Below are 14849 nucleotides of genomic sequence, written 5' to 3' on the forward strand. Positions count from 1 at the left end.
ACAATAACAATCAATGTTCTGTACTTTGGCCAACATAATGCTGCCTGGCGGGCCCCGGCCCCGGGCCGTACGGGACACAGTGGGGGATGGAACCAGCCCAGTGTCTCTGTGTGATTGTGAACATTAATCATGCGGCCTCGTGCAGAGACGGCCCTCCTCCACGTGAGGAGGGATATTGCGAGTGCGAGCAATGGACTGTGTCATTTTAATGCCCTATTTCAGCTTGAGCTCCAGACCTCCTGCCAAGCAAATCGATTGCTTATTCACCGCTGTGATTTTTTTTTTGGGTGCTTTTCTTTTTTTTGATGAGTCATGTCAGCCAGGAGGAGGTGTGTGTTTTAATCAGGAGTTACGCTTCGCTCAGCTCTGAAATTGGAAATACTCAAGTAAAGTACAAATACCTCAAAATTGTACTTAAGTTGAGTTGAGTACATGTACTTAGTTACTTTCCACCACTGGAAATAAACATACTGTAGCAAAAGATAACACTGAAGAAATGGTGGCACGTATACGTATGGACTGAGATCCCAGTCTGAGCTCTGAGAAGAAACAGCAATTACTCTGTCCTTCCTGGGAAGCAAAGTTATTGACCTCTCTGTACGCTCTCACAGCACAGATATGTCAATCACTCCACAGCCCTTTTATTTCTTCTCACAGAGACACGGTGAGAAAGTAAAGCACACGATCAATGGCTTCTGATCAGTAATTAATTAATCCATTAAGGCCGGGAACTTATCTGTGTGTCATTTTAAGATATTCAAAAATAACAGATATACAAGCTCATAGCGCGGCACCGAGTGCCGCGCTATGAGCTTGTAGATCTGCTATTTTTAGAAAAATCATGAAAATGTGTGCAAACCTTTGAATATATATATTTTTTAAAGCGAACATTTTTTGCCACTGGGGGTCCCTGGAACTTCATGTTTAGATATGGGGGTCCGCGGCCAAATACATATCTAATTGTTTTTCTAAATCCTAACACGTTGCTATATCAGTGCTAATCCAACTTTTCCATGTCAAGGACCCCCAACATTATATGTATTTGGCCGCGGACCCCCCATCTAAAAAAATATTGTTCCATGGGACTCCCCAGAAGCACTGATCGGAAAAGATTTGCAAAAAAAAATCCTTGGTTTTTCAAAAAGATAACAGATCTAAAAGCTCATAGCGCTCTGCTATTTCTATTTTTGAATAGCCAAATCTAAAAATGACACAGATGCGTGCCTGGTCTTATTGGATTAACACATCCACACATGTGAGAGAGGCAGACAGGGCCTTCAGCAGTCTGATCGTTATACTACAGTAGTGCTACAGTATGTGAGCTCTGTTTCTCTTATCGTTATACTACAGTAGTGCTACAGTATGTGAGCTCTGTTTCTCTTATCGTTATACTACAGTAGTGCTACAGTATGTGAGCTCTGTTTCTCTTATCGTTATACTACAGTAGTGCTACAGTATGTGAGCTCTGTTTCTCTTATCGTTATACTACAGTAGTGCTACAGTATGTGAGCTCTGTTTCTTTTATCGTTATACTACAGTAGTGCTACAGTATGTGAGCTCTGTTTCTCTTATCGTTATACTACAGTAGTGCTACAGTATGTGAGCTCTGTTTCTCTTATCGTTATACTACAGTAGTGCTACAGTATGTGAGCTCTGTTTCTCTTATCGTTATACTACAGTAGTGCTACAGTATGTGAGCTCTGTTTCTCTTATCGTTATACTACAGTAGTGCTACAGTATGTGAGCTCTGTTTCTTTGATCCTTATACTACAGTAGTGCTACAGTATGTGAGCTCTGTTTCTTTGGAAATGATTGGAAATGACTGTGAGACATCTAGCGGTCAAACAGTTTAATTGAACTAATCGATTTAATCAATTATAAATAATCAATTTTAATACAATAATTGATTTTGTGGGGAATTCTTTTTTTTTTTAAATGTAATTGTGTTGTGAAAATAGTGTTTCTACCAGCTCACAGCTTATCATGTCTCCCTCCCGCTCCCTCAGGTCTGGTGACACCAACCTCCTTCAGGTCCCCATGAACACCTCCTTCAGGTCCCCATGAACACCTCCAGGCCGTAAGTTAAAATTCAATTTTTATTTTTATTTTATTTTGAGTTTTATTTGATTTATTTTGAAAAACAAAAACCACTTGCAGTTCGAGGATTACCCAAGTAGCGTGCGCCTGCAGGCTACAAACCATAGAAATATAAAGGTAGACGCCTCCTCCGGCTGAATCTAGTTGTATAAAAATATAACGGGATATTTATATACAACTAGATTCTGACAAGTCCCGGAAAAGACGCGCTGTTATTGGCCAGTAGTCAGGAAGCTTGCCTTCTCCAAAATGGCGTCCGAGATACAAGTCGCTCCAATGAACTGCAGGGGCCAATGAGGTATCTAGGTTTCTATATCTACGCTACGAACACTCGCACTGAGTGAGTGAGATTCCACCAGTGCCATAGCCTGAAGGGATGGAACCTTCTGATTGGTTGCAAGGCCGTTTCAGACTGAATCTTCAAAACAAAATGACCAAAAATGGTGAAAAAAATATCTTGAAGATTATTCGATGAATCAAAAACCTAATGGATAGCATAATCGCTATGAACATAATCGATAGTTGCAACAGCACTACAACAGATATGACAACCACTCTCCAGAACACAAGGTTCAAGGTTCAAGGTTACTTTATTTTGTCTCCCGTGGGAGAAATTTGTCTTGGACACACAGACCAGCAGCATACACAATACCAACCATACATTACAGGACAAAAACAAAAACACTTAATCCCTCCACCTTCACAACCAACCCAGTGGTACGATCCACCCTTAAAATCTGGCTTCAATTCAGGCGCCACTTTAAATATAAGTCAGCCTCCACATTGATGCCCTTAATGCGCAACCACCAGTTCCCCCCATCACTAGTTGATACATCTTATACATTTTGGCAGAACAAAGGCATTACGTTTTTTAGAGACCTTTATAAAAACGAATCCTTCTATAGTTTTTCAGATCTAGCTTCAGATTATAACTTACCAACATCACATCTGTTTCGTTATTTTCAAGTTAGAAGTTGGGAAGAGGAACTGGGAGTACACCTAACTGATTTTGGAGACCAATGGTGGGACAAAGCAATACACAAAATCGGATCAAGCATACCGTGCGCAAGGCTAGAACTTATACAATTTAAAGTATTACACAGAGTTCACTTTTCCAAAACTAGACTATCAAAAATGTTCCCATCCATAGTAGACCAATGTGAAAGATGTCACTCCTCACCATGCAACCTGAGTCATATGTTTTATTTCTGCTCCAAACATAACACATTTTGGACTGATTATTTCGATACTTTGTCCAAGGTTTTAGGTCTTGAAATACACAGGAACCCCCTATTAGCCATATTTGGGATCACAAGTGGTTGTGTTACTCGGACCAATTCCATACAATCAGATGTACTAGCTTTCACATCTTTATTGGCGAGACGCTGTATCTTACTTCTATGGAATTCGTCCAAAGCCCCATCCACGTCCAGATGGCTCAGAGATGTAATGTATTATATCAAGCTGGAAAAGATTAAATATTCTGTAAAGGGCAATTCCGCTATGTTTTCCCATAAGTGGGATCCATTTATCACTTATTTCAACTCACTACAAACTCTACCCCCTGACTGAGTCCCCCCCCACCCTACCTATCTTCCCCTCCCCCTGTTCTTCCCCCCTTTCTCTCTCTTTTTTCCTCTTTTTTTATTTCTATCTTTTTTAATTTTTTACTGTTTATTTTTCTTTTCCTTTTTTTATTTTTTTTATTTCAATCTTTTTGTTAAATTTAACGTATTTTGTTACGAAGATGACGACAGCGATACGGCACTACGTCCCTGACGTAGTCTTACGACCGCATGACATCATATCCTACTTATAAATGCTACGACGCCGTCAGATGGCAAGCGTCGGCAGTCATAAGTAGCAAAGCAATAATAGTAATATAATACCTATATAAATATCAGGCCTATTCACCATATCAAGGTGTGTGATTAAGGACCATATCCGGGCCTCCCGTCAATAGCACTTGTGGCGATCAATAATAATATATATCCAGCCTATGAGAATACCAGTCCTTTAGAAGTAGTAGCAGAAAGCTCTGTTACATATTTCTTTCAACAGTGTACACACTCCCCAGTAATTTTTCTTATTATATTTCAAGTCTGTGAGTACCTGTATGCTTATATATATATATATATATATTCTTTTCTCTTTTTGCCGGGTAAAAATGTAAAAAAAAGAAAAGAAAAGGGGGATATAAATATAACTGTACATGCATATATCATGTCTGTGAAACCTAAATTGAATTCCCTAATAAAAAAAAAAAAAAAAAAAAACATAAACACACAGTGACATGTACAGTCCGTTTTTCCTAGTCATCACCCTCCATAATAATAATAAATAATAATAATAGCCACCTCATTCAGTATATAGTGCAATAAGACCAACACCTTAGCACACCTCAAAAACTTCTGCCCCGCCGTCTGCCCACCGCAAGGACATCATTGAGGAGTATTATCATCACCGTATCTTCTCACAGAGACAGGGTGAGAAAATAAGCGCGCTGCTGATCAATGGCTTCTGATCAGTAATTAATTACCACCTCCTCACACTCCAGAGAGACAGACAATCATCTGATCACTGCTGCAGCTATAGCGCTAATGTGCCCTCCGTCTCATACTTTGGAGGAAGAGGCATCATTACAACTCTTATGCCTGCGGGGTTAATAAGGCTCTGAAAGAAATACTTTGAGGCACATTAGTCTAGACGTGTGGTCCCCCAATTTTCTAATGAAACGCGACTAATCAGATTCCACCGAGCGGACTTCCAGCTGCGCTCGTCTCCGCCGATGTTTCAGCGCCGAATTAACGGCAAACTCGAAATCTCTGGCGAGAGCCGAGCGCGTCTTCATTAGAACGATGTATGATAGCTTTGTTCTTCCAGAGTCGTGGTGCTGCGTGTGCGTGTGCGTGTGCGTGTGCGTGTGTGTGTGTGTGCACACGCGTGTTTATGGAGGTGCATGCACACACACACAATGTATTTCATTGTGTATGTGTTAGTACTGTAGTTACTGTATGTAGGCTACAGTAGAAAGACACAACATCAGCATGGAGAGACAAGTGGGACTATATATTATCCAGTTGAACCACATTAACCCTGGTCATTATCAGTGCGGTAAAGTAACTAAGTACATTTACTCAAGTACTGTACTTAAGTGGCCGGGAGCAGTGTGGTTTGGCGCCCCAGCCTGTGTCTTCCATGAGGAAGAAGCCCAACAAAGCCACAGTGAGGCCTTTAGGAGGGCCTTTCAGGCAAGTGGAGCCTGCAGCGCCACCACGGCCCAAGAAAACATCACGCTAGAGTGAAATGTTTGGAATGGGGGGAGTCTGGTGCAACGCTCCGGCTCTGGCTGGGTCACCTGGGCAAGGATGTATGTTGTTGATGACCCCAGGCTACAACACTGATGATACGTCCCAGGTGCATCCATGTGACGTTTTTTATTTAAAGTAATATATGGAATGCTTTAGCTAATACAAATCAACCTTATACTTCCTAAGGTTGATATTTTTTTATTGCACATGCATTCCATATTACATTACATTACAATACATTACATTACAGTCATTTAGCAGACGCTTTTATCCAAAGCGACTTACAAAGTGCATTCAACATAGGTAGGGAACGAAACTGCTACTCACCAGAAGTCTTAAGTGCATTTCCTGCTAAAACAAGCAACCAAGAGTATACCTAGCGCTAAGGTAAAAGTGCAATATATCAGCTACCTACTTTCTTAAACAGATGAGACAAAATAGCAAAATCAAATGAGCATGAGCTAAAACAAATAAGTCGACTAAACAAGATCCAATAAAACAATACAACAATAAAACAAGAGTTCGTACAACTAGTTAACAACAAGTAGGCCAGGCAAAGAGGAAGGGTAGTGTTTCCTGAAGAGGTGGGTTTTCAGCCTGCGGCGAAAGATGGGCAGTGACTCTGCTGTCCTGACATCAGTGGGAAGTTCATTCCACCACTGTGGGGCCAGAACAGAAAAAAAGTCGTGACCCTGTCGATCAACCAGAAGGACCCTTGAGTGACGAGGCAATCAGTCGCCCCGAGGTGGCAGACCGAAGTGGTCGGGCAGGGGTGTAAGCATCAACCATAGCCCGGAGGTAAGAAGGAGCTGTTCCTTTCACTGCCCTATAGGCTAGCACCAGGGTTTTAAACTGAATGCGAGCCGTTACGGGGAGCCAGTGTAGAGAACGGAGAAGGATAGTTGTGTGGGAGAACTTGGGGCGGTTGAACACCAGACGAGCAGCAGCTTTCTGAACAAGCTCCAGAGGTCTGATGGCAGATGCCGGAGCACCAGCAAGGAGGGAGTTGCAGTAGTCCAGGCGGGAGATGACAAGAGCCTGGATGAGCACCTGGGCTGCCTTCTCCGTGAGGAAGGGGCGAATCCTCCTGATGTTGTAGAGGAGGAATCTGCAGGACCGTGTCACTGATGCAATGTTTGCCGAGAACGACAGTTGGTCGTCCAAGGTCACACCCAGATTCTTCGCAGTCCGAGTTGACGTCACCACAGCATTATCAATGGTGATGGCCATATCTCGGTGCGGACAGCCCTTCCCCGGGAGGAACATCAGCTCGGTCTTGTCCAGGTTGAGCTTCAGGTGGTTCGTCGACATCCACTCCGAGATGTCAGCCAGACAAGCAGCAATGCGTGCCTCCACTTGTGTGTCAGAGGGGGGGAATGAGAGGATCAGCTGGATGTCATTGGCATAGCAGTGGTAGGAAAAGCCATGGGAGTGGATGACAGCACCAAGAGATGTAGTGTAGAGAGAGAAAAGAAGAGCTGAGCCTTGGGGAACCCCAGTAGTGAGTCTGTGTGGTTCTGACACAGATCCTCTTTTTTGGGGCGGCAGTGGCTCAGGGGTAGAGTGGCCGGGTAGAGTGAACTGGAAAACCGCAAGGTTCCCAGTTCGATCCCGGGCTGGGGCACTCCCCTAGAGTTAATGTCGAAGTGTCCTTGAGCAAGACGCTGAACCCCTAATTGCTCCCGATGAGCAGGTTGGTGCCTTGCATGGTTTCCTCCGCCATCGGTGTATGAATGTGTGTGTGAATGGGTTAATGGCACAATCAATGTAAAGCGCTTCGGATAGAAGCGCTATATAAATGCACCATTTTACCTCTCAGCATCACCTGGTAGGAGCGACCCGTCAGGTAGGATGCAAACAGGGAGAGTGCAGAGCCTGAGACACCCATCCCCTCGAGGGTGGAGAGGAGGATCTGATGGTTCACTGTGTCGAACGCTGCAGACAGGTCCAGGAGTATCAGGACGGAGGAGAGAGAGTTCGCTCTAGCGGCATGGAGCGACTCCGTCACTGCCAGGAGGGCAGTCTCTGTCGAGTGACCCACTTTGAACCCAGACTGGTTGGATTCCAGGAGGTTGTTCTGGTGGAGGTACGAGGACAGTTGTTTGAAGACAGCACGTTCGACAGTTTTAGGTAGGGCTGGAGTTGTCCCTATTGGAGTGAAAGATTAACTATCTCTAAAATAAATACAATATTTACGATGCTTTTTACACCGTAAATAGGCATATATAAGGCGTATTAGCCAGGGATCCTTTTTAAAAATTCAAGTTGTTTATCATTTCATACACACACACACACACACACACACACACACACACACACACACACACACACACACACACACACACACACACACACACACACTACAGCTGGTATAGTAACCCTGCAGACAGTGAAATATGTGTAAGTCCAAAGCTTTCCCTCCAGAGTGTGAACTCACTAGACACTAGCTCCACTTCTACCTTCCACTTCAATTGATTTCTAACTTACAACCTCCATTCTATTAACCTTGTTCCCCGGGCAGCTCAACAGTCATTGTGTTCAACCCGTATAAACAGGATGGAATTCTGAATGGTTGTAAAACAGGGAACATTTCTTTAGTGCGGCTGAACTGGGGAAAAACAAAACAAAACAATAAACAGCACAAGTAAGAGATTCCACGTTTTCATTGAGTTTTAACCCATTTAAACCGGGAACGCATCTGTGTAACCACTTAAACTATTATTTTATTCTTTGGCTATTCAAAAATAGCAGATATACAAGCTTGTAGCACGGCACTGAGTGCCGTGCTACAAGCTTGTAGATCTGCTTTTTTTTTTATCGTGAAAATGTGTGCAAATCTTTGTGGATATTACATTTTTAAAGCAAACATTTTTAACTCAAATCTTTGCTTCTGGGGGTCCTTGGAACTAAATATTGGGGGTCCACGGCCAAATACATATCATTTTGGGTGGTCCTTGACGTGAAAAAGTTTGAGAACCACTGATATAATAGCAACATAAGTTTTTTCAGAAAACTGTTAGGATTTAGAAGACATTTTGTAGAATAGGAACGTCAGGCCTTAATGGGTTAACAACTTTCCACTATAACATTTTTCAAAATGTTTTTAAAATGTTCCAAAAATAGCAGATCTATAAGCTCACAACATTGTCGCATTGTGACGTGTTGTGAGCTTGCAGATCGTCTATTTTGGCCATGTGACAAAGTATACTGTGTAAAAGAGGTTTTTAATCCCAATGTGACTTCCTGGTTAAAATAAAGATAAGATGATATGTGAGTGAGTATAGGCTATATATATATATATATATATATATATATATATATATATATATATATATATATATATATATATATATATATATATATATATATAGTGAGTATAGGCTACACGGTACAGTATATTAATGGTGTCATGGTAGCTCTATAACAGGACACTTCCTGTTTTGCCAGGGTGACCATACGTCCTCTTTTACCCGGACATGTCCTCTTTTGGGGGGCTGTCCGGCCTGTCCGGGGGGGTTTTATAAAATCCCTCAAATGTCCGGGGTTTTGAGAGTTTGTAGCGTGTGCTGTATCTGTGTATCAGTAGGGGGGACGTGTCTTAGCAGCAATGAAAGCGCTAACTCTCATTGGTCTTGTCATGAGTAAATGAGCCAATGAGCTGCTGAGCAAACTCTCAGACGCCAGGATATTTGTGTCGCCTATTTACCGCAACTTCTGGACAAGATTTGGCTTGTTTTTCTGGCTTGTTTTTGGAGGTATGTCTCCTTATTTCTCTCACGAGACACACACACACACACACTGGACAGCACATACATCGGTGCTGCCGGTCATTCATTGAAAAAACCTCCGACATCTACACTTTTTTTGTACCGTATTAAGGTAAAAAAAATAATAATAATAACAAACCTGAAAAAAGAGAAGTGTCATCTTTTGGGGAATTCAGAATATGGTCACCCTACTTGCCCTACAACTCTTCAACCGTAGGCTGTACAATCAAAAATAATTACCACCCTGGATTCCTTGGGGGTTCCATCTGGTGATAGGCTTGATATTTTTACAGGACCAGTTCTGAACTGCAGCCTCCTGTAAGTGCTCTTTTAGAGCGCTTTTGAAGGAGAGTAAGGATTCACATGTTTGTATGACTGTTCGTAGGGCATTCCACATGGCATAGCAGTAGAACACATTTAATCCCTTGTTTGAGCCAAATCTGTGTTGAACGTGATTAGTGGAGCTCCCTCTGGTGTTGTGATTGTGGACGTCTTTGACGTTTTTTTGTAGTATTTTAACAGGTGCATGGGTGTCTTTGTGCTGTACTGTAGTGTATCTTGTAGACCAGGTGTCTTTGTGCTGTACTGTAGTGTATCTTGTAGACCAGGTGTCTTTGTGCTGTACTGTAGTGTATCTTGTAGACCAGGTGTCTTTGTGCTGTACTGTAGTGTATCTTGTAGACCAGGCCCATTGCAAGGTGCTGTACTCTGTCCTAACTAATACAAGCAGAACGTCTTACAAGCTCCCCATCCGTCAGGCTCCAGAGGTACATTAAAACCACAGAGGCCGTTACAGAGCGTTTGGCAGCGATACGCACAGTGAGCAACAAAGACATTAAGGAAAAACCATGAAAACATAAAGAAATCATCACTATCAATAATCATTTATACTTGTGATGACAGTATTAAGCAAAGCATCAGGATTAGGTTTAATTATGGTTTGTAGGGTTTAAGTGGGTAAATCCTGCTGCTTTACTGTCCTTTGTTTGAACGGTAGAATAGATGAAAAAGTTTACAAAAGAGTGAAACGAGCGTTTCCTCCGAGGCAGAGGGCAAAAGGGGCGTCGGCATCAATTCTGCCAAACAAGCAGTAAAAAACGTGGGGATCTCTCTCTGCCCTCCCTGGCTCCTCCCTCTCTGCCCTCCCTGGCTCCTCCCATCTGAAAACAGACAAGCACACCAATCAGAACAGAGAATAACACTCCCCTGAATGAATGTCCTACGAGTGATGATCTACAAAACATAAGCAGTAAACTGTGACTTGGCTGAGCTGCTCGCATCGGGCCCTAACCTTCACATAAACCCTTGCTGTGGGACTGTAAATGTATTTCACGAGGAGGACTGTCGCCCCCCCCCCCCGTCCTCCCCCCCGTCCCCCTGCAGTGTATGAAATGGGACTCACGCTGATAGGAGAGCTTTAATTGGCTGTATAACGACGTCCGGAGCGTACGCCAAGCGTCACTCACGGTCAATCTGTTCAGATCTGCAGGGACGGTGTGGTTATGTTTTATTTATTGTAACTGGCTCCCTGCAGTGAGACTTGGCATTGTGCCTTTAGTGCTGCTTCAGCGTCCAATCAGGAGGGATCGAATAATAGATTACAATAAAAAAATAGATTACAATTTCGGGGATGCTTATCAATAATTTGCAGTGGTGTAAAGTAACTAAGTACATTTACTCAAGTACTGTACTTAAGTACAATTCTGAGTTTTTTTTTTTACTGTCTTAGAGTACTTTTACTCCACTACACCTCAGAGGCAAATATTGTACTTTTAGTTTAGTCCACTACAATTATTTGACAGCTTTAGTTACTGTGTAGATTTAGATTATTATTACAAAACACATTAACCACTTCAGCCCTATATACATTTCGGCCATTTGAAAATAGCCAATCTACAAGCTCTCAATGGGTCGCATTGCGACTCATTGTGAGCTTGTAGATCGGCTATTTTCAAGAGATTTTCATACATTTCATACATTTGAAAATGTTGAAATGAGACATTCTGCATAATGAGTTATTTTTACTTTTGGTTCTTAAAGTACATTTTGGTACCAATACTTTTATACTTTTACTCAAGTAAATTTTGAATTCCAGACTTATTCCTAGTATTTTTACAGTGCAGTATAGATACTTTTACTTAAGTAACACATGTGAGTACTTTTCCCACCACATGTTGCCTAATTAATTATGCATACTATATGTGTATCTTTTGGGATTCTCCGTATTCATTGTAACACTGTTTACAGTATGTACAGTACATCTTAATTAACATAAGTCTGTGTGTAGATTATATTTACAGATTAGCTGCATTATTCATCTGTTTGCCTTTAGAAGAATGTTGTCATTAACCAGAGACCATCTGACTTTATAACAAATCAGCTACAATCTACAATTTAGGCATTTACCTGGCATCTGTCTACAGATGTCTAACATGTTATCTAAGTTACATTTTAGCCTTTGCATAATCCTGCAAGGTCCTCAAGGCTAGGTCAAGTGCTACAGGGCTGAGGTGGAATCTGAAGAGGTGAGTCTTCAGATTACGACAGAAGTTTGGGAGTGAGTCTGCAGTTCTTACTGCTGTTTTAGGGAAGGTTCTGATAGCTTCCCTGTGTTAGCTGATCTGAGTGAGCGGGAGGGGTTTTAGGGTTGGAGATTTTTTTTTTTTTTAATAAACATGACCTCTTGCGCACATACACCGAAGATACTGACGAGTGGCTGTGACACTTAGTCATTGTCATCATTGTCAAATTAATGCTGTAACAATTGAATTCCCCCCTAGAGATCAATACCATTTTATATGATCATATCCTTATCCCATGGCTATAGACCAGTGGTTCTCAAACGTTTTTGGACCCCCAAATTGAAATGTATTTGGCCGCGGACCCCCACCTGAAAATGTTGTTCCAGGGACCCCCAGAAGCAAAGATATGTGTTAAAATTGTTCGCATTAAAAAAAAGAAAAAAGATTTGCACATTATTTCCAAGATTTTTCAAAAATAGCCGTATAAAATATGGTTAAAGTGGTTTAAATTATAGTGACGCCATATTAACTAGTTTTGCTGGGGACCCCCTGGTACCCCCCCCCAAGGACCCCTGGGGGTACCAGGGGTACCACAGATTTGTCTATAGAGGCAAACTTTCACCTTAAAAAAAAAGAGAGAAAAAAAGATGATCCATTATCTATTATAAAATGTCCCATAAATTAATGAAAGGCATTATTGAAACCCAGGAGTGAATGTCTCATTCAAGGCCGTCTTTTGAAGTGTCACACCGTCCTAGGTAGATGCTTACCTTTGATGAGACGTATTTCAAATTGAGTTGAGCTCACTGCCTTTTCAGGTCTCTGTGCTTCAGATCTATTCATCTACACAAGGTCTGTGAGATCTGATTCATCTTCACAAGGTCTGTTTTGCACTTTTCAAAGCTGCCAGAATGCAGCGCTATTATTTTATCCCTTTGAATTCAAGCTCTCTGTCTCAAAGGACGCCTCCTGGGAGTTCAACTTTCAGTTATATATGAAAAAAAAAGACCATTATGGTGCCATAGAGTTTAGCATGTAGAGCAGGAACTAATGTATAGAAGTATTCTATATGTGTTGTTCTCAAACATCTTAACCCTTTAAGACCGAGAAAGCATCTGTGTCATTTTACATTTTAACCACTTTAACCATTATGTTATACTTTGGCTATTCAAAAATAGCAGATATACAAGCTCATAGTGCGGCACCGAGTGCCGCACTATGAGCTTGTAGATCTGCTATAAAAAAAAAATCTGGAATATTTTTGCAAATCTTTGAATATATATATATATATATATATATATATATATATTTTTTTTTAAGCAAACATTTATAACTCAAATCTTTGCTTTTGGGGGATTCTACAAATGTCTTCTAAATCAGCTTTTGGAGAAAAAAAAACTATGTTGCTATAATCAGTGGTTCTCAAACTTCTTCATGTCAAGGACCCCCAAAATGATATGTATTTGGCCGCGGACCCCCATCTGAAAATATGTTGTTCCAGGGACCCCCAGAAGCAAAGATTTGAGTTAAAGAAATTCACTTAAAAATATATATATATATATATATCAAAGATTTGATTTACGATTTTTCAAAATTAGCAGATATACAAGCTCATAGCACGGCACTCGGTGCCACGCTATGAGCTTGTATATCTGCTATTTTTGATGTGCAGGATTGAGTGGGTTAATGTCAAGGACCCCCAAATTGATACGTATTAGACCCCCGTTTGAACACATTTAAGAGAAGGTTGTTTAGATTTAGTTATAGAACTCTATATGACTGTCTATAGCGTAGCTGGGGAGATACCAGTGGAGAGAAAGCTTTGGTCTGAATAGTATTCTCTCATTTGGATATCTTGTAGCCAGTTGAAATAATAGTGAAATTCAAGCCTCTCGAGGACCCCCGGGGGTCCCTGGACCTCAGAGAACCACTGATCCCATACCATGCTGCTTTGTTCAGTATGGCAGGAGGCATGAATACAGATACAAAGAAAAACATCACATGGATGCACCTGGGACGTACCATCAGTGTTGTAGCCTGGAGGACGTACCATCAGTGTTGTAGCCTGGAGGACGTATCATCAGTGTTGTAGCCTGGAGGACGTACCATCAGTGTTGTAGCCTGGAGGACGTATCATCAGTGTTGTAGCCTGGAGGACGTATCATCAGTGTTGTAGCCTGGAGGACGTATCATCAGTGTTGTAGCCTGGAGGATGTATCATCAGTGTTGTAGCCTGGAGGATGTATCATCAGTGTTGTAGCCTGGAGGACGTATCATCAGTGTTGTAGCCTGGAGGACGTACCATCAGTGTTGTAGCCGGGAGGACGTATCATCAGTGTTGTAGCCTGGAGGACGTATCATCAGTGTTGTAGCCTGGAGGACGTACCATCAGTGTTGTAGCCTGGAGGACGTATCATCAGTGTTGTAGCCTGGAGGACGTACCATCAGTGTTGTAGCCTGGAGGACGTATCATCAGTGTTGTAGCCTGGAGGACGTATCATCAGTGTTGTAGCCTGGAGGACGTATCATCAGTGTTGTAGCCTGGAGGACGTATCATCAGTGTTGTAGCCTGGAGGATGTATCATCAGTGTTGTAGCCTGGAGGATGTATCATCAGTGTTGTAGCCTGGAGGACGTATCATCAGTGTTGTAGCCTGGAGGACGTACCATCAGTGTTGTAGCCTGGAGGACGTATCATCAGTGTTGTAGCCTGGAGGACGTATCATCAGTGTTGTAGCCTGGAGGACGTACCATCAGTGTTGTAGCCTGGAGGACGTATCATCAGTGTTGTAGCCTGGAGGACGTATCATCAGTGTTGTAGCCTGGGGTTGTCGGGTGTTTCCGGTCTCGCAGCAACATACACCCTCACCCAGGTGACCCAGCCGGGGTTGATCAAGACCCGACTTACGTCCCAGTAGCTACTGTACCCACGGTTCAAGACAGGGCCACTCAGTCCGCTTGTCCGGAACTACTCTGCCGGGGCCGGGGGAGAGGAGAGGCTCTGGCCCGTGGAGGGACTAGGCTCTGTGGATGGCCTCCTGGCCTCCTGGCCTCTTGGCCGGGCTCCTCCTTCGTCTCACCAGATCCAGGACCTGAGCGTTGCACCAGACTCCCCCCGATCCAAACATTTCATTCTGGCGTGATGGTTCCTTG

This window comes from Gymnoscopelus braueri (genome assembly GCF_963280865.1).
Source record: "Gymnoscopelus braueri genome assembly, chromosome: 18".
NCBI classification, from domain to species: Eukaryota; Metazoa; Chordata; class Actinopteri; order Myctophiformes; family Myctophidae; genus Gymnoscopelus; species Gymnoscopelus braueri.